This window comes from Pogonomyrmex barbatus, unplaced genomic scaffold, assembly GCF_055798465.1.
Source record: "Pogonomyrmex barbatus isolate J1 unplaced genomic scaffold, ASM5579846v1 scaffold3, whole genome shotgun sequence".
Classification (NCBI taxonomy): Eukaryota; Metazoa; Arthropoda; class Insecta; order Hymenoptera; family Formicidae; genus Pogonomyrmex; species Pogonomyrmex barbatus.
In genome coordinates, this window is record NW_028297127.1 from 5,576,404 (window position 1) to 5,603,104 (window position 26,701).

A 26,701-nucleotide genomic window follows, 5' to 3' on the forward strand; every position below is an offset into this window, starting at 1 on the left:
CCGTTATTTTTTGGAAGGTTTTAACACGAGCGAACATCGGATTCCACTTCGGCAGCTAAGAATTGATATCTCGCGCTTGCTCGAGCTCGCTCATGCGAGAGGGATGACAATGTGATATTCCACGTGTCAGCGATCCGACCATGTGATCCGTCACGCGGACGAGGTATGTACACGGGGCTGGGCCCTTCGCCATCCTCGCCTCTCGTGAATCGAGACGGATGAAAGGAAATCGGGTCGCTGTTACGCGCGAACACTTCCCCGGTGGGAAAAGGGTGGAAAACAGACTCGAGGGCGACGACAGGCGAGATGTGAGCGCGAATCCGCGGATGCATCCCGTTAGTCTTTCCAACCGACGGTTTTTTTGAAAAATTTCCATCCTGCATGGAAACGCCGCGGAAACCATTTCCCGAGAGAGACAGGAACGGTTTAAGTATTGTTCGCAGAGAACATCGGTTTGGCAGAAAAGTTTGGCAGCCCCATAAATCCGGAAGGGTTCTTGAATCTTGCGCAAATGTGGTTCGACTATTAACGTAACTATTTCTTCTTCCTTTTTTTTCTCATTTCGAAAGCAGAAGCAACTGAAAACTGTATTTTCTCATCCTGTTGCGTGTCGAGTTACGCGATTATTATCTTGCGGAGATCTTTGAATAATCTGCGTTTTTAATCGCAGAACGAACGAACCGCGGCGACTATTGCTTAATCTGATAACGTCTCATAAAATACAACAACAGAATTTAAGCACATCGGTTCTTCCCATTGTCTCTTTTTTGCAAAACTAGAACATAACAGGCACGCGCTATGCTAAGCTTTTCATATTATATATTTTTATATTATTCGTTGATGGTAGCGACGTATCGTCGTGATGAAAAATAGAAACTCATTCATTCTTGTTCATCTTATCTTTATCCCTGTTCAAAACCGATTCAAAGTTTCATTCGCTACTAACCTTGCCCGCTTTTTACAAATTGTCATTTGCAAATTGACAGTAAGTCACGAAATTAGCGCAGCAAAAGAACCAATCAGCATCGCGGAAAAGCGGCAACAATAAACTTCGAGAAATGCGAGTAATCGACTTAACATCTCCTGTTTTATAAAGGATATGAACGCTGAAAAATGCATTATATTAAATCGTATAATCAAGCTTGAATGAAAAAACGTTTCATTGTTGTCCAATATAATTATACCGGGATGCATATTTATGAGAAAAACAGTGAGGCAGATATTTCGTTGAATATTCTATTTTTGGAGCATTAACGGACAAATGTTTGATAATAATTTGGTGACGCATTCGTAATAATGCGGCAAATGTACAGAGAAAAAAACGATTCCCTGGAACGGTACGGAAATAAATTTTTTATCGTTTTATGACTTTGACCGTATAAACGGCGTCCGCGTGCGCCAATTTTGTTAGAATTATTTGACGTAATTTAGTAGCTCGCGAGTTTTAACAAAAACATAAAATGGCACAATATAATCTACAAAATGACATACACAATACATGGTTTTAATAACGCTTGCGAAAATGCAAAGCTCGGTAAATCCGTAATAATTTTTTCGTAAGATAAAATAGAATTATTTATCGCAATGAAAACAAAAAATAACAAATGCGAAAGTAATAGAGAGAGAGAGAGAGAGAGAGAGAGAGAAGGAAGAGAGATATGAAGGAAGAAAAATAAAGGATGGAAGGATCATTCTCCTTCCCTTCTCTCCGCTTCTTCCTTTCCTGAAGTCGGAATATCGTAGATACACCTCTATTCTGTTTTCCCCCGGAAAATCAATATCGGAGGTCGGCAGCGCCTCTCGGGGGTGAGGTGGCTCTCGCCGGAGACAAATCTCAGTGTCCGGAAAATCCACGCCGACTGGCAGAGCAATCCCCGCTAAAATTGCACGCTCCGTCTCGCGCCGCGCGTTTTCCCGTCGCATTTGTCGTCACGAGACGAACTCGAGCCCGCGCGAGCGGCCCCGCTACGAGAAGAGACCCTCGCGGTCGCCGTGGTCCGCCGAGGGTGCCGTCAAAGGGGAGAAGGTGTCCAGCCGAGTTCGATACAGCAGAGAGGAAGGGAGCTAACCTCCCTGACGAGACCTCGTGCGAGAACTTGGAGCACACTTCGCGTGTGTATGTGACCATCCCCGTGCCTTTGCGCCTGCTCGCTATATTCGAGGGAAGCCGGGGCGCCACGATCGTAAATCCCGACGCGCGCCACTTTCGACTTCGCGCTGCTCGCTTTTAAGTCCCTGCATACGGTAGAATTTTGTAGAAAAATGATCCTCTTCCTCATCTGCCTCCCGTAGATAGATGAAGTAGATAGTTACGCAGATTGAGATGTTTGAGGAACACAAACATCCATATTTACTCACCCCTCGCGGTGACTGAACTTAATCAGTAGTACGGCCTTACGCTCGCGCAGACAGTGAAAAGATCCGACTCGAACTCCCTTCGATGGCTGGCGGCGCAGTGAAAAAAACCAACGTATAGTCAGACGAGCCGAGTAACGGATGTTTGTGCTCGTAGTACGCCTCTCGCCTTTGCATGATTTCGCCCGAGTATATTGTACTCGCCGTGTCACGTGCTGGCTAATACACCACCCCGGCTTGCGAGATATAATTCACGTCACGTGCCCGCCGCGAAGCTCGTTTCTGCATGACGAGACAACGGCGGTCCACGTTAGACGTCCGTGACTACTCCGCCGTACCTATCTCAGTCTTTCAGCGTACCTCCTAGGAAATATTAACTTTAAATTATGTTTCTGTTGACTGAGCAACGTGACCTGCTCGAGAATTTTCGTGTGCCCCGCGTTTACTACGGCGCGGCTGGCTAGATCTGATATACTCGCGTGGTTTCCCCTTTGCGGCTCCGATTACCTCGGCTTCTTTGCTCCAATTCAACTCCTTTGCGTCTGCATCCGCGCGCATTTGGATTCAAGTTACTCCCTCCTGCATAAAGAAAACATCAGCAAAAATTACAGTCAAGCTTCTACCATCCTAGAACATACTGATATAACGAAAATACGACGACGATATGTAACATGCGTAATATCTTTGAATAAAGATATTACGTATGTTACATGTTTCACGAAAGAATTATTGTAATTAATGTACAATTTGAAAAAATCAAATTTTATTAAAACAGTAAAAAAATTTTTAAATCTGATTTAAAATTCGTGTATCTTTCTTTTACACGTGTGTCGAAGAAACTACGAAAGTCGTTTTCCACAAATTCGACGAGATATACCGTTACATCTTTAATAATAAATACTCCGTGTTTTGTACATTTTTTTAATTATATTTTTAAATTTACAACCGGATATAGAGATAGTTGAGAAAGGGAGAGAGAGATTCCACGAATTTGCATTTTTAACGGTGGGAATAATCGCATTCTGATGTTTCAGAAAATATGAAAATTATAACCAGAACAATGTCAATAATTTATAACACTCGAAATCCATTGATTTACGCAAAACATGTTTAATTGACAAAATAATTGTGGCAGTTAGCATCACGATAAATAACGCACGTTTCGAAGGAAGCTGGAAATAAATTATGAATATTTGCATTTGTCGTTTATGTGAAATATTTCAAAATTCTGTATATGTCCGGAATAATATTAGTAGCAATAAAACAAATTGTTTTTCATGTCATATGACTGGCTGTTCGTATCATTGATTTATTGTTATATGTTTTAGCATTGTGCTATCTGTGCACAAATGTAGATATAATACAGTTATCAACGCACTAACAAAATTCTACAACTTCATCAAAGATCTTCTATGTGAGTATATTTTAACATAAAGTATTGGAAAAATAATTATTCCCGCATCATGAAAAATCTAGCAACGTGAGAGGATTAACGATAATACTTCTTTTAAAATAAAAATGAAGTTTTTCATTCCCGTATAAACGGAACGTTCGACAATCAATATTTCATGAATAATTAGATAGAAGCTTTAAGCAAACCCGGAATTTCATCTCGCTTACCGATTTTTACTCGCTTGAAAGTAGGATATCAACCGTCACGTCGCAATCCGGACTTTTTACGTTTAAAAGCTTAATACTATTTTTAAATATAATCCTTTGCATATCAGTATATAAAAAGTCATCCACCATAACTGAAAGAACGCTGATGGCTGGCTATCTAGACTTCCAGTCCATGATAATTTAATTTTTCACTACTACAAAATCCTCGATAAAATCTTTAGTTGCTAGTCGAACGCAATTATTAATTAAAAACATCAAAGATTAAATTCACATTATCACAAGTTGATTATTCTGCTGGCTCATCAAATTCTAAACTTTTCTAAAGATATTGTCTATTTAACAAAAAGAATGTAAGCAGTTATTATAATTATTGTTAAATAATTAATTCGTCATATAATTAGTGTAATATTTGTTAGTTATATAAATATCCTTTTGAGTATTAATAAAAATAAACAGGTCTCATTAACGGATCTCAACAAAGCATAATCCCCGTTATTTTATATAGTCGTGCTGATTTTGGAATATATCTGACGAAAACGTACGCACATTTTCCGATCGCTAAGACAAATAAATTTCGAGCGAGATACGCGTTGGTGAACGGTGCAGAGCAAATATTAATTACGGATGATAATGAAATATCGACGAAATAAAACTGGGCCGTGCGGTCGCTGCGAAAGAAAATTGCTTTTAATCGAACCGCCGGATGTAACGCGCGTTAACTCTAATTAATAATTGAACAAATCTCCGGCATAGATCATAGTTTCATTAAGTTTGCAGACTAATTCAATTATGCGATATACGTATTCATATAATGAGAAGCAGAAATAAAAGTTACATGAGATTTTAAATGGAAATAAAAGCACGCGAATAAAAGAACGTTTACATAAAATCACATCGTAAATAAAAAACGTAGAGATAAAAAATAATGAAGATATAAATCCGCATACCTTCTCATTAATCTTTAATCACTAAATTATTTTAAAAAATATTTTATAATACAATATTTGTTTGACATGATCAGATTTTCTTGTTGCTCGACGCTTTAATTAGTGCTCGTCGTGGTAATTTGGAAAAATTCCCCTTTGAATCTTTATTTGCTTGAATTAAAACGTCCACGATCCATCGATGTAAAATCAATGTGTCGATCCTTCCTCAGAGAACTTTTATCCGCGATCCCAATTCAACGAGCAGATCCTAATTGCAACTCTCCGCTGTTTCGTCCTCGGCAAGCGGGTAGACAGGCAGGCAGGCAGGCAGGCAGTCGGCTTTCGCGAACACGTGCGAATGGTCAAAGCTTTGAGGTCTGTTTGAAAGCACGTGAGAAAGCTCTTATCCAAATACGCGGTGTTCCTAATGAGCCGGCCGAGCGTGAGCTGTAAGTTTGTACGCGATGTGAGTGACGGAATTACTCGTCGCATTGATGACGGAAGGAAAAGAGAAAAAGAGAGGAAATAGGAGAGAGGGAAAGAGAGAGAGAGAGAGAGAGAGAGAGAGAGAGAGAGAGAGAAAGAGAGAGAGAGAACCAATCTTTATCGCAAAATAATTCTCACATTTTTATGCCTGACATAATCGCGCGGAAATCCCAACGAGCGAGCTACGAGCTGTGACGATTTTTAACGAGGAATGATTTAACCGTAAACTTTTCGCGGAAGGATCTCGCTCGAAAGCATTAAATCCAGAAGTTAAAGTAACATGGAAGTAACATGGAAGAAACCAAGCATTTCGCATCGTATGTAAATATTATAAAAATCTTCAAGCTAATCAAAATTATTGAAGAATTATGAGAATGTCTTATGAAGATAAATTTGATAATCAGTTATTATGTGCAAAATGAATCTCAATTGTTAATCAACTCATGCGATATTAGTTTGCACTCATAAGACATGCTCTCGCTTGATGAAATAAGATTCCGATCATTATATTATATATTTCGATAAATATTACCTTACCTGAAAAATCGCTACGATAACCATTTAACATTACCAATTTTCGAGACTAATGCGGTTATCGTTTTAAATCCCGCCATCGTTGAATAAGAGGCAGCGTGGCGGATCATGCCTTTTATTACGAGAAGTTTCGCATTTACGAGTCACCGGAACACATATGCATATGCGGGGTAAGCGTTCGATCGATCACGGCATACGTGGCGCGCGGTTCGCGAGACCGCGGATGCCGATAAATCGCGTTCACGCGAGTCTCTCTCTCGAACGATGCGCGTGATCCGCACGCGGGCCGCAGCCGGAAAGCGAAAAGCTGGGAGAACCAGGCTGGAAACGGCGCCCCGTTCCCTCCCGTGGATGTATATGTACATATATACATATAAGCCCGTAAATAAACGAGCACACCCGATATAACCGGGGAACGTTTATGGCGCCCGCATATACACAGTGTATGGAGCCTTTATGCACACCCCGGCCTAGACACAAACTACTTTAAAGTTGCACGAGCTGAGATCTAAGAGTACGAGCTGCATCTCCACCTCGCCGATCTCTCTCCCCGGTATTATATTTTGTACCACTGCAGAGATAGAGAAGGAGATAAAGAGAGAAAGAGACAAAAAGGGAGGTTTATGTAGCGTTCTCTGAGATAATACTTCTAGAAGTAATCAGAGAAAGTAATGAATATCGCGAGATAGTACATTAAGAAGAAACTAAGAGAAATGCTAAATAATTAAAAAATACCATGCCCAAGTGAAACTCACTTTTTATTTATTGTGTGAAGTTTTCAAATGTAGTTTTTTGATCACGAGAATCGGCTATTGCAGGAGAACGCAATAGCGATAAATATTTAACAAGTGAATTAGATAGAATTATGCAAGAATTAAATTATCATTATTTATTATTTTTAAAAACATGGAAAGATGATTTTATTAAAATCTTTTTTTGTTTTAATTTAGATCAAATACAGATTTGAAAATAATTTTGTAAAATGATTATGTAGGGCATTTAAACATGATAATATTGCAAAAATTTTTAACAATCAATGTGAACGTTCTACGTTATTTTGAAGGTTTAACAAAATTCTTTTCAGATGGATTTGGTCAAATTTTTACCATTTTTTTCTTTGAAGAGAAAACAAAAGATGAAAAATACTTTAATGCAAATAAATTATGAAATGTATTGTTTGAGATAGAAATTTTCTAATTTGAAAATCAAGCTGACAATTATTGCATGAAAATGCAACGATTTAAGCAATGCCAGTGAGTTAGATAAAATTACTCGGCAATTGGATAGCTACCGTTAATTAAACGCGGTTTCACGGAACAGTACGTTAACGTGGACCACATGATATCATTGTTCATACAGCCGCATTAATAATGCAATTACCGCGAGTCGACCAACGACATAGAAATCATCCCAACTTCTCGCGCACGGCGATGATAAATTGGATAATGGTATTTTTAATTTTCGATTCCTTAGGAGTCAAGTTGCAGTTAAGTGATTAAATAATTAAACGATCGAAAGCGAGGATTAAGGCAACGCGAACGGGGACATTTACGCGATTTCTTGCGCAATAAAGGAGATTTCAGCTCCCAACACCTCGGAATAGCGTCGTTAAGCGCCGCGCGCTCGGGTCCGACGATATAAATTACAAAAGAAGAACAAAGGAGGAAAGAAAGGAAAAGGCGGGAGGATAATTCCATAAGGATTTTATACGAGACGCGCGTCTCATGGATTTTCACGGACGCGGAAGTAAACACGATGCGCGCGTGAGAGTAAACTTCGCGCCGCAAGTCTTCATTTCGCGTTTTGTAGCTGCGCTCGACGGTCTTGCTATCCGCGTAGATGTAGTTTCGCTTCATTTGGTTTTATGATTACGCCGACATAGACATCCACGTCGAATATTTCGAATGTTTTTTCTCATCTAACAATTTCGATTATCAGCCTAATAATATGGGATTTATTCAAGCTTCAAGCTTTATGGGAATTATTCAAGCTTTTGTGTAAGGGAAATCGCACGCACTGATTTTAATTAGTAGCTTTAATTATGAGTATCGCGAAGCTTAAGCGAGACCGTTGAAAATTGCAGAATCGCAAATCGTACAGATGCGTAACATTTGATACGGCGCGTATAATCAGAAACGGCGGCCGCTTTTCTTTGCCGACATTTCGCGCGAACGAGAGCAAACGCGAAACGAATTCCACCGCGCGGTGGAAACAAACAGCGCTTTATGACGGAATCCCGGTATTCTCCTTGCCCGCGAATAATTTAGGATTTAATTCGCTCGATGCTCGATAAAGGCTTTGTGCTCTCGGCGCTATTGTTTTCTTCGTTTGGCTGATTTCGGGGAAAATCGTGCCCCCTCTCTCCCCGCCCTCGTCATCGCTCTGCTCGCTCGCAATCGCGCTCGCGCGTACGCAAGCGCGTATATATTATTAATCCTCTCCATCCTCCCATCCCCGTTTATTATCCGCGCCAATATTTGACCCCGGAGTAATATTCATTTTGCGCACGGTCCGCTAAATAGTTATATGAATTACGTAGCAAAGCTTAGATATTTATGAATTACAAACATACAATCACACTGCGCGCAGAACTACTCTTCGGTTACCGGCGCCATTGAAGGTGCAAATGCTAAATTAAAAATAGCAATTGTCCCAACATCTGGGGATAAATAAATAAGAACGTTATTTTCATTTAATAAAAATTCAATTTAACGCAGACGCTATCTTTTGCGACGTTTATTTAATATATTTAATTAATTATTATTAATGCATTTAACATTAATGAAAAAAAAATTTTTAACCGTGTGTATCTTCAAAAAGCAAACAACGAGGCAAATAACGAAGCAAAAATAATAATTTATAATTAAATCTTCTAAAGAAAAACGTATTTACTGTTATTTTTCACGCAATGACGTGTTTAAAGATAATCATTGAAGAAGTTTTGCATTGGGGATTCACCCCTGCTAGCGAGTGAGTAAATGCGACGTTTTGTCGCGAAGTGATTTTATCGATCCCAGTGGTGATGAGAAGAAAAGCGGGTAGAATGAAAGATCGAGGGAGAAATCAAAGAATAGAAAAAAATGGGAAAGCGCAACCGCGTGATTAAGGAAAAACGCGAAAGTAATCATCACGCGTGACCCGTCGATCCCGCATCGCGACCCCTTCGACTTTATCGTCGAACGGGAGAGGAGTTAAAATTAAGGAAACTCACGCGACCGCGCATAGGGCACGACATTACGCGCCTTCAGGGCGGTATTATCGAATTAAATTGAACGCCATCCGCGAGAGGGTTGAAATTGTGACCAATCGCATGCGCGAAAAACGCGGTGCTTAATCGTGCGGTCGAATTGGGTCACGGAATCAATATCGCGTGCCTTTTGATTATTTTTTTTTAGTACTTTTCTCTATTTCTCGGTTAATAATTGTTTTATCTGCTAATCAAATTGCGGGAAATAATTTCTACGCATTTACAACACATTTATTATTAATGTTTTATTAATACACATTTATTATTAATATTGTTTTTAGATCGTAACTTTATACGTGCCTTTAAGTTTATTACACCTTTACTATAAAGCATGACGAAACGTTTTACGTGTGCACACAGAACGTTATAAATGTTCTATCACACCGTTTAAGCTTTATATTAAAATAAGCTTGACTGAGTAAAAATCTAATTAAACATCAACCTTTTTATCCGAGACTTTAATAAATATATTTTAACATTTAAGCTTTGTATTAAAATTTTTTATGACAGCTAAAAAGAATGAGCATATAATCGAATCTCAAATTTGTTTTGTCAGATTCAGTTTCGTCAATTCATTTTCCAATTATTATCAAGAGAATATCGATTATTTCTGATTATTTCAGTATAGAATAAAATAGTGACAGAGGCAAATCGCACTCGCGAAAATTAATTGTATTACATAAATTAACAATCAGAAATAAATCAATTAATAATTATCCGCGAGACACGTGCAAGGACACGGCAAAAATTAGGATAAAACACGCGAGCATCGCGAAGACCTGAGATCGGGGCGTTCTCGAGTCCCATAGTCCCATATATATTATTGAATTAAGCCCATCCCGTGTTTCACCCCCGAGGTCGGCTTCGGCTATCCCGCGACGGGGAGACTCGCGTGCCGCTCGAGCCGCGGAATCGAGCAGCGACAAATCGCAATCACGGGCGCATTTAAATTCACGTAAAAACGCAAAACGCGGTATTGTGTCACGCCGATCAGTCTGTCGATATATAACGACCGCGCAAGAGAAGACTTGGGAGAGGGGAGAAGGAAGTTCATTAATATAACTATGTTTATTAATATAACTATCAATCCGAGTCGAGAGCGCGAAAATACGCTGGCTCTTTCGGAATATCGATCGAAATTTTACACCGCGCGATTATTACCGAATAGAGATGCACGTATAAATAATTCCCGGATCATGAGCCCGCAACGACAGCGCGGTGCATTATTAATTACGCACTCTCGTAAATGCATTCCCGGGCGCAATAATAAGCGCGATGACGGTGATAACGGTTACATATATACATGTTGGGACAATAACATTGTGTGTCGCAAGACAATTTAACTGGATCCTAGATAATAATGTCCATCCACACGAGATGGTAATAATTACATAGATTTGATGTTTTATGCGACCGTAATCCCTTCGCGTGATTGTAAACAGGTTGTTCACGTTGTAAATGTAGTTAGAAAATTTAGGAAAACAAACTATTTTCTATAAAAATAATGTTTTTTATTTTTTGAAATGTTATCTAACTGTGCATATACATATATTTAGAACAGCAATATATATATATATATATATATAGAAAGAGAGAGGAAAAGAAAGGGGGGAGAGGATGATTGAAAAAGATTAGGTCAAGATAAATCGAGTATATTTTTTTGCCAATCCCATCTCTAATCAATACATCAGTGATAAGGCAAAGGACTACTGGTTGATTGATGCGATGAGAGAGAATAAATCGAATTACCGATATATAAACATTATATACAGAAACTTTCGTTTGTGTCACTATGTCAAGGGATGAATAACTCAAGTAATACTAAATTAATTTGGACTTATACTAGAGAGGTACCAGAGAAAAATTGATAAAGGTAAAAGGGTAAGCTAAATCGAGATTCGTATATGCGATATGCTAAAAGTTTAATGTTTAGCCTCGGATATTTGCGTTATACGTTTATATTCCAGAGCCATTGTGCGCCGTGTTCGATGTCACATCGAGCTATAAATGTATTAATATAGCTAAAATTACAAAATGTTATTTTTTTTATAACATTTTTTATAACATTTCGTAATCAATATTGCTCGTTATTTTAGTTGCAGTTTATTTTTTAAAGACTATTTAAAATTTTTAATTACGAAATTTTAACGTCACGCATATCCACACAGCAATGGGATGTCTTGATATCTTTAGAATATTCCCACGATATATTTTAGACATTTCTGCTATGTAATAATAACATTATACATTCAATCAAAATCTTGTTAGAGAATCTAGGATACGTTTATTCTTGGTATTCCAAGATCTTTGCCACGAAAATTTCTTTTTACCTCAACGCAATCGCGCAAGTAATCTCGTTAGAAGGTTTTTACACTGGCTCGCGGGGACTGCTACAAAGTAAGTTAGAAGAGTTTGTGGGTGTTGAAGGATAGTTTTTAGAATGTTGGAGAAGTAGCTTTTGTATTCCATACTTTAATGACGCCACGTCGAATTTGTAGCATTACATCGCAACACCGCGAGCAACACTATTTCCTTTTTTCTTCTTATACGTTTTCACACCGCGGAAACGCCACTGAAGAGTGGCGGAGTACTTCGTCTGAAAATTCTCCCGCACCCCTTTAACAGTATCACGACACATTTAGAATGTTCCACCGTATGGAAGCTCATTAATCTTCCTGAATATGCATACACGGTATATCATTATAACGCTGGTGAAAAATAACTTACGAGAGAAGAGAGACCTTACGCGAGAGGGAAATGGAGAAAAAGACAGAACGAGCTCTTGCGCATGACATATTGAGTAAATGTCTCGCTTCCAACGTGAATTCTCGAGACATGTGCGAATTATCTCCCCTCGCCTCCTTCTCTTCACCGAGTGATCAAATAGTAACCGAGCGAAAAGAGCTAATGTAATATTGAGAAGAGCTCGGAGGCGAAATGTCGCTGAAAACGCAACGTAAGCATAATGCACGGTGTAATCCGCCGTCCACGCCCGGTGAGTTTCCCGACCGAGAAAAAGTCAATTACATCCTTTTGTTCGACGTTAATTGGCAGGCGCTGGTCATCGAGCGAACGACGATGCAAGAAAAAAGCGGGAGAAAGAGAAAGGAGGTGAAGGATAGAGAGAGAATTAAAATTTATTACTTTGAAGCATCCGATAAGCCTGGTCGAAATAAAAGATATGTTAAATAACATGAAAATAAAGTAAGCGATAAAAAAGAGATAATCTAATAAATTAAAGCAATAACTCGTGAAAATTTTTCCTTTGATAATGTAAATTATAATTCTTTATTATTAAAAAATTATGTATTTCTTTACTCTTATATATAATTTTTTCTTATAAAATTGGATGGTTAACTGAATATCTTGCTAATAAAATAATTATTAGTTTATTAAGAAAAACTAGCCATAAGGAAAAAACGGTATTAGATATTAAAGAATCATATAAAAAAAAATATGATGTCTGAATATTTACGTAATACAAAAGCGGATTTAACGCTCGAATGGTAATAAAACGCTTGTCTGCAAACTACTCTTTATCGCGAAGTATCAATGTTCCCGTAGCACGAAAAAAAAAGAAACCGCTGCAAAAAGCGGCTCTCTATAATGCAATCAGCATTTTTATTCGAATGATATTACTTCGCTCGAGAGAGCGAGAGACGGTCGAGCGAGAATTCTTCCTTTGTCGGGCACGACGTTCGTTTCGCCATTAAATGCAAATTTAATTAGAAACTTGTCAAACGGCACGCTTAAGCGAGCGAATGAATCGAAGTGGCTGCTCGACGAAAGGATTTGTACGCTTAATTGTCGGTTGTAATTGCGCGACCGCTATATGCATCGACATATCAATTTTTTCCCCCCGCTTTTTGCTTTTACCCTTTCTTTCGAATCGACCCCCGCGGCATCAATGAGTGCCTCAGTCGCGTTCGATCGCGCTCGCATTCAATCCCATATGTGATTGTCTTCGAAGGTTTTTTTCTTTAGCTTTAGCTTTTCGCTTCCCGCAAATCGAATTGATCAGATCGAATTGTCGCTGATAACTGATCTTTTGACGACATTTGCAGCCTGCAAAAGAAAAGCTCTCTTTCTGATTACACTTCAAGAACCATTTATATTTAGCGCAGATTTCACTTCTTGTTAGGATTTAAGGCTCCAAAATTTAAGCTTCTTAAAAGTTTTCTTAAGCTATCTTCTGCATAAAAACAGCCATGAGCCTCCTCCGCCGTGCAGTTATCCTCCTTAATCCGCTATGAAAAACCCATGGGGATAAATTTGAATCGGTACGCGACGTCGAATTAATCGCCAGTTAAGAAACTTCACGGTCGATCGATGATCATTAGCATCTTCACCTGGAGATTAATGAAATTATTCATCATTCTTTCCCCATCGGACAATCTTGCATTCCGGTGTCATCGATAAGCTCGTTGCATCAATCATCCCCATCGAGCGTGCCAATCCTTGGCAAAAGCGAGATGGGGAGGGGGGGAGCGATAGGGTCCGGTGTGTGGAACCTCTCGTGCGTCGCTAAGTTTTTAAAATCGCGTTCCATAATGGCGATGTTTATTTAAAACGATCGCACTGCCCCGATGCACCGCCCGGCTTTCATCCATCACGGTGATCACCTTCGTCATTTCTTTCGGTTATTATTATTAGTCTTACCGCAGATACCGAGGCGAGATAAGAAGCAGCGGCCCCCGCGAAAGACCGGTTATTACATCATTATGCGTGATATATCGTGACCGGGCCGCGGCGTTATTAATCATAAGGGCGCGGTAGATAAATTTCGATGCAATCGGTGCATACGTATGTACCTGCGATAACGGTTGAAAATATGCGAGCTGGATCCCGCTAGATTTACAGCCGCCCCGCGAATATCGCCGCGCTAAAAAGGCACACCCGGCAGTTTTCCGACGGTCGCGCGGCCCACCCGCGGGCGTTTATAAAATTATAAATTGCACGAGATATAAATTTGAAAATCTCGCCGCTTAAACCTTCTCGCAACGTGAACTCGGTGCATTCGCGTCTCGCTCTGCGACAGCGACTAGTTGTCAGGGCGAAACGAATACACGCGACTCTGTCGTTTTCTTCAATGAAAGACCCTTCAAAAATATTTTCGATATGGGGCATTTTCCTGGTGGTACGTCTGGCTTATCGCCCGTATAAAATGGCGCTCTTAAATATTCATCATCTCCGACGTTTCGAGCCTTCACCAAGGGTGGGTTCAGCCCTGCACCTAATCACGCTTTCTATCCTGGCTCGCTACAACCCGCGCAGCTATATTTTTTTCTCTCTTTTTTTTTTTCTCCTTCCTGGAAACGTATCGACTCGTTTTTAACGACACGCCAGCCAACGTCCGCGCGTGCTTTCATAAATTACACATTCGCTGCCTAGCTTAACAACTCGCGTATGTAATTTCTATCATTACATACCGGCACAACCTGACCCCGAATGCTCCTGCGTGCCTTGTAATATCGATTTTATGATAAAGGGTTAACTTTAAGCTCTTGTCGTTAAGCGACGGACGATTACAATAGTTGTTTCTCTCTCTTTCTCTTTTATATAAAAGCCACGGGAGTATGTTAACGCTCGATTTACAGCATTTAATGTCGAAAGCAAGTGCAATTGATCTAGCACTAACACATTCGGTATTAAATAAAGACGTAAAGGGTCTTCTATTCATCCGTTAAGGCAACGCATTTGGAACATGGAGGATCTTCTCTTTGTGCCAATTTCTCTTCTTTCAACCTCGTCCGCTTTTCCTCTCTCCGAGAGTGTCTTTATAATCAAAACGAAGTAGCTACATTCCACACTCGCAGGCAGACTGCACCTCGCCCTATTCGCTCCCCCGCGCCCTTCGATTCGACGAAGTACCTGCGTAATCATTTCCTCTTTGCTCAGTTCTGCATTCGTCGAAAATATCTGACTGACAAAAGGATCTGCAAAGCCAATTTCTATGATAAATGTTACCAGACAAATGTTGTTTGCGTGGCATTTGCCGCACCGCACAAAGAAAAATGCACTTTTGACCGACCCCTCCTTTATATCGTCCCTTTTAAATTATATCTCGATTCTCTCCCAGAGAGAGATACAACCTCTCGCAATAATTCAATTTCTTTCCTATAAAAATTATCTTTTTTCTAATTTATAAACTTACATCAAAATGGTTTGCGATTTATTGTTTATTGATGAGAGAGAAAGAGAGAGAGAGAGAGAGAGAGAGAGAGAGATTTATTAAATAAATTTTGAAATATGAAATTTTAACTGAATTTCTTAATTTTAAAAAATGTGAGCTGTGTGTAAACGGATTAGTATAAAAATGACATCATAAAATCACAGACGCGCTGAGCTGGCTGTAATAATTAAAATTGTCGGTACGTTTTTTTCTTGGACTTAATATTCTTATAGTAAATGTTGTATTACTATTAAAAGAACATCTAATCCACTCCTTTCTCCCTTCTCAGTTTTACACTTTTTCCTTCTTTCTCTTTTCTTCTTTTTACTCTATCTTCTGTTCTCTCTTTTCTTTCCGCCGTTCGAAAGCTTACCCAGCAATCAAAGAGAGTAGTTACATCTCGTGTGCAATCAGTCTACTTTGTTTCCGAAGTTCTCCCACTCGCGCTCCAATCTGTTAAAAAACTTTTATACGACTCCCTTCGATCTTGTTTGAACGCGTTCCTAAGTGTAGTTAGATTGCCAATCCAGCCAACGTCTGCGAATAAGTCCGCCCGTGTCTATCCAATTCGCGGAAACTGTCCTGTCAGTTCCGGATAAAGTCATCTCTTTTTTTTTTATTTTTACACCGACATAAAATACATCGCGGAAACGACGTCATCGTACATCACGGGCGTCACGCCGAACGAGCTGTCTCGCATGGATCCTGCGATTCGTCGATTCATGCATATTGCGGTGTTATTCGTTTAACTACGTTTCGCTACGTCAACATCATCCCCGCGAAAACACATTGTTAAACTGCCGCATACCGCGATCGCATCCTATTTTCTTGATATTCATTCTCCCGAATGCGATAGCAGATGCGATAGCAAACGCGATAGCGGACGCCTCCGTATCTTCGAGCTTACCATTCATTTACCGCCTTGCAAAGGCGGAGCGGAAATTGAGAATTTGTTGGAACTCCTTTGTAATCTGCGTGTCCCGTTATTTTACGTTTAATACTGCTTTAATTAGCCGTCGAATTTCCACCTCGTTTTTTCCTCGCTGCATTTTAATCACCGCGTGCGTAAAAACACGCTGCGCCCGTTAGCGCTTGATGTAGCGCTGCCCCGGCTCAAAGGGCGGCATGTAAAATAAAACGGCGAAGGCTTACGATGCGCTTCTCGCGCGCCGTTGTTATCCGGAAGTCATATAACTACATAATGCGTCTCATTCAACGAAACAATTACAGTGATTATGTTTACTACTGCCCGTAATATATGCACGTGAAGTGCGCGTCGCGCCGGAGAAGGCGCAGCCATATCTTTTGCGAAACGTAGTAAAAGAGAAAAAGGGGGTGCGGAGTGTGTTTTCGACGAGATTCGTAACAGCATCACGCATCACGAAAGTTTATAAATGCAATCATCACGCGAGTTCGCGAAGCTTTTAGAATATTTAAGACGCAAAATGGGGAGGGTAGGGTAAAGGATGCATCCCCTTGCATCCCTCTCGACGGATACGTCTGGTACACGGCCAGACATCGTCTTGCGAGAAATCGCCCGTCCATTCACTCGCTCTCGTTTCTCGCCGCGCAAACTCGTGCCAGGAAGACGACCTCTCCCGTTGTAACGAATACTAAGTACGCGGGTGAAAAATGTTCCGCTCCCCCAGCGGCTCCCTCCGCGCCATTTTCTCGGGGGTCGCCGGCCTCGCCCGGACGAATCACTGTCCGACGCAACAAACGAGCCTCGCATTATTTTTACGAGAGCTACAGTATTTCCCCGGAGGTGTCAGACTATCCCTTAGCCTCGTGTTTTTCCCTACCTTCCATCTCACTCGTTCCATCCTCCCCCTCTCCGACGTCGATCATCTGTGTGCCTTTTCTTCTTTCGTTCCACATCACAACGGCGCCCATACGTAAAATGACCATTAGAATTTGTTAGCTCAACGTTGAAACGAGAAATAAGCGCAGACCGCGTTATTTAAAAAATATCGTGGGGAAAACGTGAAAGCGGAATTGAGGGCGCATACGATTTATATGACACGAAAGTTCTCGTATCAAATAGCGATCAAACTGAATGGCATTAAAACGTCATCAAAAGTGTCTATGTGTTCGAGCTTGATTTTGCTAGGGAATTCAAATTCCAACATTCTTCCATTTTTTTCCTCTCCCCGATTTTACTCTTTTCCGTGACTCTCGCAGTTAGGATCGAGATTCGAACTCGGGACGCTAATTTAACTATATAACCATCCCTAACTCATTCATTTAAATTTTCGTGCCTGAGTTTCGCAACTATAATCCCCGGGTATTGTTACTGCGTAACCATACGGCCGCCGCACCGGGCGGGGCGAAAGGGTTAATTACGTAATTGGAAGCACACTCCAGCGCGCGGCGAGTCTGTCGGACGAGTAATGTAGCCGAGCGTAAAACTCGACCGCGACGTAACACAGAAAACTCTTCGGGCGCGGGGGCTGAGGGGGTGAGGAGGGGGGAGGGAGGAGGATCCAAGAGAACGAGTGTGCCCGGGCACCCGCGATAAATCGAGGAAACGGTGATAAACCTCGGGAAACGGTCGGGAGTTAACCGGCGAACTTAAGTGATACGATTTAAAACGATCACGACGGTAATGGAACGGACGGGTTCTCTTTTAACAACGAGTCGCGCGCGCGTTACGAGCGCGCAACGCGCACCGCTCCCGGAGGGGACGCGAAGAACCGAGAGTTAACGACCTCGAAATACGCTTCCGGAAAAGGACGCGTTTCGTTCTAGGGTGGGTAAAACCGTCCTCCTCCTCCTCTGCGAGGAGACGGAGGAGAAATGGAAGGAGGAGGAAGAGGTTGGCGTGATGTTACGAGAGCAACAACGTCGTGGCGCGTGTTCCATTAACGGGCGACCACCTGCGAGCGAATAAACGCAGTTACCGCGATGTAACCGCGTCTCCCGACGTATGCGCGAGACCTGGATGTTCTTATCCCGCGGTATACGATACCGCTAGAATAAGCAAAACACATCACCTAACTTCGTCTCGCATCTAATTCAATCGCAGCTCGCAGTCGCGTAGCGAATGGAAGGCAGACATGAAATTGCACTCGCAAAGGAAGTCTTCGGGATCGACCTCCGCTTCCGATTCGGGTATACCACGGAATAACTCGGGATGGGAAATGTATTTTTTATCTATTACAAGGAGGTGAAAACACGGTAGTATTTAAAACGGATCCTTTTGCATTTTCTCAAAATGTATATTCATATATGTAAATATAAATGCTTCCTTATATTACTTGTTATCACACTATGTATGCAATTTAGAAAATCCATTAGAAGTAAGGTTTTAATCCAGTTATAATAAATGTATTTTTTTTTAATTATTTTTTTAAACAGATAAATTGTTCTGTTTAAAATTTAATAAACATTTTCAAATAATATCTGTAATTACACAGCTTGTAATCTGTAATTATATTACTATTTTTTGACAAAATATTTAATTTTTTTGTCGACAGAGTAATAATCATCTTTTTCATGAAATTTTAACTTCAACCTGTCCTGTTATTTTGATTAATTTCAACAATTTTCTATGTGAATGAATTATCACGAAAATAAAAAATATGAACATTTCAAGATTGAATTAGATTCATTCTTTTAATTTAAATCTTTTACAAATATTTTTTAAAAATTAATAACTTTAATTTTTTTATATGTGAAATATTATGATTAATAACATAAATTTTTAATGTTATAAAAGAGTGTTATATCTTTTTCCTTTTCAAAAAATAGAATCTTAAAAATGGTATATTTTTCGATTTGTAATTTAATCGCTTTTATTACAGATCTAAAGTTTGAAAAATTCCTCTTACTCTTAAAAGTAACTTAATACGTGTAATTTTGCGCTGAAGCTGCAGTAAAGCTAAAGAACTATTAGATGCGATAATAATAAGTTTCAAAAAGAGATAGAGATAGAGATATATATGTGTGATATGAGCAAAAGGCGGCCCTTCACGGCGAAACGATCGTTGCCGTTCCACTTCCGTTTAACGGACGCTCGCGCGTACGTGACTTTAATTTCTGACGCAGAGTACGTCCGTCGCGAAAAAAGGCAACGGAAATCGATATCCCGTGTAATGCATTCAAACAGCTACGTGACGTAAAATATCGCGGATAAATGTAACGCGCGCCATTTCGAATTTCCTGTAATTAAAAAATCGCACGATCTCGCGCGTTCGGGCGTTCTTCCGCGTTGGATTTTCTGCAATTAAACGTCACGTAAATAAACGTGTCACATGAATTTCGCGCAAGTAAATAAAATCGCACCGGGATATTAATCAAAACGTATTAAAAGAGTAAGCTCTCCCCGTAATATGTAATACACGTCGCTACGTGCGTAAACATGCCATACTACATTCTTCAAATATTAATATTACAAATTACTGCCTTATCTATGCGTATAAACATAAAATACAAATATACAATATAAAAAAAATATACAAATTAATGGCGTAATTAACATCGAAAACTCCTTATAAATCATGGCAGTTTATCAAAATATGTATAAATTGGCATCAATTATACAAATGGCGATTAAAGTAAAATTACGATTGACGGTTACGTTTAATTAATTATCTCCCGAGAGCTAGCTCTCCCCTAAACTCTCGAAAGATCCCAACTCCGATCCCAACCCCGCGGTGCGAGATCTGTCTTTTGAGGAGAAACGATCACACGGGCTAGAGAATAAAGCGGACGGCACCTCGTTGCCGCGATCGCAATCTAAAAATCTCGGAGATGCGGGTGGGCAAAGCACTCCATGCACGGATCAGATAACGCATTAATCGCGGCTTATCGCTGCGCTCGAACGTATACGTGCGACAAGTGCGCTCAAGTTTGCTTTCTTCGTTCATCCCTCCCGGACGCTTACTCTCCCCGGATAACGCGCGTGTCACGCGCCCGGGAGGGTCTTCGTTACATTGATTAGATATACACGGATAACAACGAGGATTGCCGCCGGCGCGCCTCTATCCCTGTGTAGAACAGGAGCGAAACGAGTGGAGATAAGTGGTATTATCCACGGTGTGGTCAGACCGCGGCAGATAAGCGGGACGAGGCGGGCCCGAGAGATTAGCCCGCGTCGGTCAAGTACGTTTACCAGCCGCGCTAAAAATCGCTTAACATCAGCAAAACATGTGACGATTCAACCGCTAATTGCACGGTCTCGCGTGTGCACGCGCCCCTTTTAATAGCCGAATGTAATTGCGTTTCCGCAAACGTGATTACACTTACGTGTGTGTAACCGCCGCTTATAATTCCCTAAACGTTGCCCTGAGCTACCTTTGCCTCGTTTTTTTCTTCGGCATTGTAAAAGTTTATCGTCGTTACATTCTGATCTTTATCAATTTACTTTATGGTACGCGAAGTGGAAACCTCTCAGGGGGATTAATTTGGCTGTTTTGCCGCAGCGCAGCGTGATGTACACGCTAATCTCGCTCGATCAGATCCTAAGATGATTGAAAGGAAACATTTTTAATCCCCGCGTGCGAATCGCAAAACGAGGTCCTTTACGTTTTACCTCACAGATGAATTGACTTAAGAGGGAATTATCGCGCGCGGCAAGTTCGTAAAAGAAGATCCTGTGTCAAAAGAATGAATAGTAGAAGCAGGCCCGGGGAAAAGCAGCTGATATAACAAGCTTCCTGTAATTAAGTCTGTGATAATTGCGCTTTTAACGTCTCTCGCATCTGCTCGTAAAGCAACCGTTCTCTCTTTCCTCGACAATGTTCGACTGACCCAAGACAAATCGAACACTGAAAGCTCGATTCAAACGAACAAAGTCCGTTGTCTTCGCTAAGTGAGAAGAGTATTGATTAGCACTTTGATCCTTGATAACTGCTTTGTCTCGGGTAAAGTTGGGGTAATTAAGTCGGGGAAAGTTCGGGTAATTAAGGCAATTGTGTGATAAGCCCTAAAATGTCTGACATTTAACTCAATGAAAACAAAAATATATCTACGGCAAATAATTATATTTTGTAAGAAAGAAACGAAATAGAAGAGCATTTATTAATTAAATATAATTCTTAATAGTACATTTGATATTTGTATCTTTCGTTGTTAGCTTTTGTTATTACCTCCATGCGTTTTTGCATGTAAATACGAAAGGATATTTAGTTTAATTTACAATTCACAATCTCATGTTTTTTGATATCGTATTTTATTTTGAGATAGTATTTCGGGGTCGCATTTCATTTCGATTTTGTAAACATCGAATGTTGTTTCAGGCATCATAAAAGCTCGAGCGAAAACAGTCGCCGAAACGAGACGTAAACCAACCCGTCGCCATCACGAGGAGAAATCTTTTCCTTTCACGTGCACGACGTCGCGAGATCCGATAAACGACGCGCCTATATAATTTCGCCGCTATATCTTATCGATTCTGATGTATGACATCTCTTTGATCTTTTCACTCGGCAGACGTAATCCCGAGGTTCAATCTGATTCCTTCTCTCCCCCCCCCCCCCGCCCTTCCCTGCATGTTGGTGAAATTGCATTAAGCGCCCACAATCGTGACGATTCCTAGATCTCACTGAAGCTCCGCTAATGATGAAAGTCAGCATTTCCCCGACTGATATTTATTTAAGCCACGCGCAAGAGGCTTTCCGATTTGATCGCTCTCGACAGCGTCGAGAGCGAGCTTCCGCCAAGCACGGAAGACACTTTTACTCGGCGCATCAAAGATCTAAGCCAAGTCCATTTTCGTAAAATCACAGGCCGAGCATGTAACGGTCTTGTAAACAGACCGGTTGCGAATGGCCACGGCCACGGCAGCGTTCGACGAGCTGTCGTACGACAACTGGCACGAACAAGCACCTGCAAACACGCAAGTGGAAATTAATGGGTCCTGTTTCAGGTCGGCCGTTCACTCGATTCAATCAACAGTTCTGCTCGAAGCGGGTCCTTATGTCGCCGCTGATTCTCGTCATCCACCACGACGTCCGTTTCTCCATTTCCCCACCCGTGCCCGTCAATAGCCGGCCGGTCCTCAAAGTTTGCCTAATGGGGCTCATTCAGCACGATCGGACCCGGTACACGAAGCTAGAGAGCACCAATCCCATTATCAGCCCTCCTCCCCTCCCTCCCTCCCTCCCATCCTGACCGCCCGGTCGGCATTCCCGAAACCACTGTTGCCTAGGATTCCGCCACCTCATCTATTCTATCCCTCTGTTGCCATCATACGTTTCGGTAATGAGCCACTAATTGGCAATTGCGTCGGATTGCACCCTAGACACCCGACAGAATTCTCTATCCCCCGTGCAGTTACGTTACTGTGTCCTTTTAGACGGCGCGGGTGTTCTTGCGTGACGAGCGGCGTCGCTCTGATGGCCGTGGGCGTTATAGCTCAACGTGACGTTTATCGGTTTACGGTTCTCGAAATCGATCGCGCGAAGAGACTTGATGCCTTTCGAAATGCGAGTTTGAGAACGAAACCTTGTATCTGGAAAACTACAGCGACTCACGGAATTGATCAAGCATTTCGAAAGAAATTCTACACAAACCTATATCTAGAATATCGCTATTAATACATCAAAAATAAATATATATTAAATTATATTTTTAATATATTAATATTGACATATTTTCATGTAATTTATGGAAATATATTTTTATATATATATCTATTTTGTCTTCCTTCTTTCTTTTTATATTACGTTATCAAATATTTTATGACATTTCTGAAACTAATTTAGGAAAGAAAAGAGAACTGATGAGAGATAAAAAACGTTCATAACTTATTCATTATAACAAAATTAATAAAGTTAATAATTAAAAACTATAATAACAGTTTTTAATTACAGTTTTTAAAACAGTTTTTATTATAATTTTTTTAATTAGTAAATTATGAAATGTCTCATTTTAAAATAGGATGATGAAATAAATTTTCTTATTAAATTTATTATTAAATATAAATAATCAGTATTTGTTAATAATAATAAATTACTATTACGAAAACAATTTTTTCCATACGTATCTTAAATTATATTTCTATTGCATATGGTTATTAATTGAAGAATAATATCATGTACTTTATTATATGAGAATTGCCGCAAAAATCGATATCCTGACGAGACCGTTGAAACTGAAGTGATCATCAACGGAAAAAACGCAGCCTCCGTACAGGAATAACGTCACGCAGGTGGTCTGCGGTAATAAATTACCCGTAAGCGGTAACGGCGAGCTGCGACGGTCAGGTGCACCGGCAAAAACCAACTAGAATGGATTATTAATTACGATATTACGTCGACGCGCCGTCCGAAGGGACCGAGGAACTCGGGGGAGGACCGAGGGTGAAGAGATAGGGGAATGAGAGACCGGTTCTTCCACGGTGTGCGTGCACATTGTGCCGGCAATGGGATTCTCGTCCAAATTAGGCAATTGTTGGTCACGGCGAAATGTACTTTTCCCTCGTTGAATTGGCTATTCAATCTCGTTGCAGCGCGAAACAACGCTCATCTGACCCCGCCACAGGCCCAATTTAAGCCCTGATGGTGGATTTTCAGAGGACTCGCTCGTTGGATACGGTTCGATAATTATTTCATCACCAATGAACGCGCGAACAAACGAAAAGAATCACTAATGGCACTTTCCTATCAGGTGTATTAATTTCCGTCATTAATCGGCAGCGATTGTGAAATTCCGCTAAAATAGATTGATGCGCGAGTGCTTGTTAGGTCGATTTGTGGAAAACGTAATTACTCAAATCCTATGCAAAGCCACAATTAACATCAATTCTTTCGGCGATATTGCCAAACATTGCGTACTTTCACTTTTTAAATTATCAAGGGATTAAAAGTATGTCGAGTATATGAAATATTATCGCATCCTCGACTTCAACAATCATGCAACAAGAGTAAATATGTGTATAATGTGTAATTTATGGAAAGACCTTTTTTTTTAAAAAGAGCAAATGTTTATGATAAAAATTACGAAATGTCGCGTCAGATTGTAACGTTGTAAAATAAAACAATTTCGTCCGGAGACACGTTATTTATAAACGATGTCCGGGATTCTAATTACAAATTGAAACAATTTCATTTAGGCGTTTTATTTGAACGATGTCCGAGATACTCTTTTGACGAGATTTCGACACTTTAAACGAAAAACTGCAATCGATATAGACGCGGAATAAAGTGCTTCACATTCAATTAATTCAACCCATACATATATTTGTATCCGATAACCGATGTATTTTAATCGAGTGTGCAATGTTCGTAACAATTATCATCGACGCTATTTCGATATCGCGTGTATATGCTTTCGTTAATTATCCGAACGAAATACGATAGTTGCACGTAACAGGGGAAAAAAGAAATTTAAAAGATACATTTGGCGTTGCTGATTATGAAAAATCGTTATGCGCGTCAATCGATGAAAATAATAGCATTTCTCATTTGTTCATGTCCGCGGACTTTAATGAACATTTGACCATCGTTAAGGGCATCCGGGACTTCTCTCCATGGTCTGTAAAAACTTCAACTTCCGGCCGAACTTCCACGGATCCGTTCAGTTTCCAAACTCCAGTAACTTCAACATCCATTTCTCAGTTGAGTCACCTCATTAACTTCACCTTGCAATTTAAATCCAGATCTAATTTCGCCGCGCCCGTTCCAATATCTGTCCCGGAAGCGACGCGGTCATTAGAATGTTTTGAAGTTTCTTTTTCATTTTCTATCTTTCTTTCATATCTTCATCATTATTTTTAATTCTTTCGATTCTTTTCCCATAAGAGAATAAAAATCTGCTTAGCATTCCTTCGCGTTTTCTATTATAACTTTACGAAAACGTAATTTTTGTTTAAATGTCCGCTTACGACATATTGATTTTATTTCTCTTTTGCTTTTGATGGAGTTTCAACCAGGTCGTACGAACCCCAAGTTATAAGAATAAGCAGGCCAATTTAGAAATTTCTACGATAAATGTTTATGCTAAGCGCTTCCTGTTATTAGACTTAATGCTCACTGCTTCTAATGGATATAACAATATTGCTTTAAATAGCTATGTCCGTTAGTTGAGTTCACATACGTTTTCTCTCTCATTATACTTGTTTGCTGTCTATGTATCCGTTTTGTGTATTTTTAGAGAGCTCGCTACAGATAATGAACGCTTTTGCCACAACTATTATCCTATTACTTTATATCCCGCAACATAAAATTTCGCTTCTGTCCGCCACACGTAATGCGCGAAGGGAAGTCCACCCGGAAATTAGAAAGTCGTCATCAGAAGCAAGTCGAGTCGCAACGATATACGGACGGACGGACGGACGGACGGACGGTGTATGCGCGCGAGATACGCGACCGCTAATTGCGTTTGTCATACCGATAATTAATAATGCACCACTCGACGCGACGACTGACCGGCGAATTAAATGCATTAACGACGATAATCGGATTGCGGTGAATACCAAATCGAAAATACACCGACGGGGAGTTATTGAATGCAAACGAGGCCGCGATCAATCATCCGGCTCAGCTACTGGCTTTCGACACCCGTAATGACGTTCCGGCGCTTTGCATCGCTATCATTGATCAGGGAAAAGGAATCGAAGAGAGGGGCAGAAGGAGGGTTAAACGCGAGCGAGAGTTCTCCACTTGATCGAGGGAACAAAACGTGGAGGATTTAATAAATGACGGAACTCAATTGCTCCGCAATAAAAATCGCGCGGAGAAAAAAAAATCATTATCCAACGCATAAAATTAGTTGACAATGAACGGTAAATGCACTTGGTGTCGATCGCCATTAACTATCCGCTCGGATTGTTATACGCTCATATAACAAAAGATACGATCGCACGGTTGTTTTCCACTGGTTATTCTCCACGATCAGCTTTCAGAAATTCTATCCGATGATTAATTTAATGCGGGCATTTTGACCTAAGAATTTTTAATTCATTCAGAATCGTTATTTATAAATAGGACAATAGAGTGATGATAATAATTATAATAGAAAAGTGGACGATAAGACAGTATCAGTAAGGAATCATTAGTTTCTCGTTAACATTCTACGTAGTTTTTACCGCACATCCCACGCTCGCATCCCTTAACGCACGAACGCTTGGGCGGCTTGAATTTCCAATTACCGTTCCTAATTGACACCGCCACCGTCCGTAGATATAGCGTAGGAACTCACTGTTTCTATTTCCGTTTATATTCGCTTTGTTGCACGCCGCGTGCATGCGCGTTCGCGAGATTGCGAGATAATCCCCGATGCCACCCTCGAACGCGCAGATATCACGATCAGCGGCGGCAGCAGCGGATTTGTTTTTTTTTTCTGCCCTCTCTCTCTTTTTCTCCTCCCTCACGCGGAAAGAGAACGACGTTTGAAGGAGCGGAATGAATAATCGCGCGT

At 40.5% G+C, this 26,701-nt stretch overlaps 1 protein-coding gene and 1 long non-coding RNA gene across 5 annotated transcripts in view; both read left to right on the forward strand.

Annotated features, from left to right (window-relative positions):
* The window catches only part of LOC105423285 (agrin), a 433,811-nt gene that overhangs the window by 363,833 nt on the left and 43,277 nt on the right, over positions 1-26,701 (forward strand). The gene's annotated exons all lie outside the window — the stretch shown is intronic.
* On the forward strand, positions 170-21,717 carry LOC105423283 (uncharacterized). Its single transcript, XR_016139844.1, has 3 exons — positions 170-2,244; positions 3,684-3,769; positions 21,580-21,717. It is a non-coding gene; the product is annotated as an uncharacterized LOC105423283 (long non-coding RNA).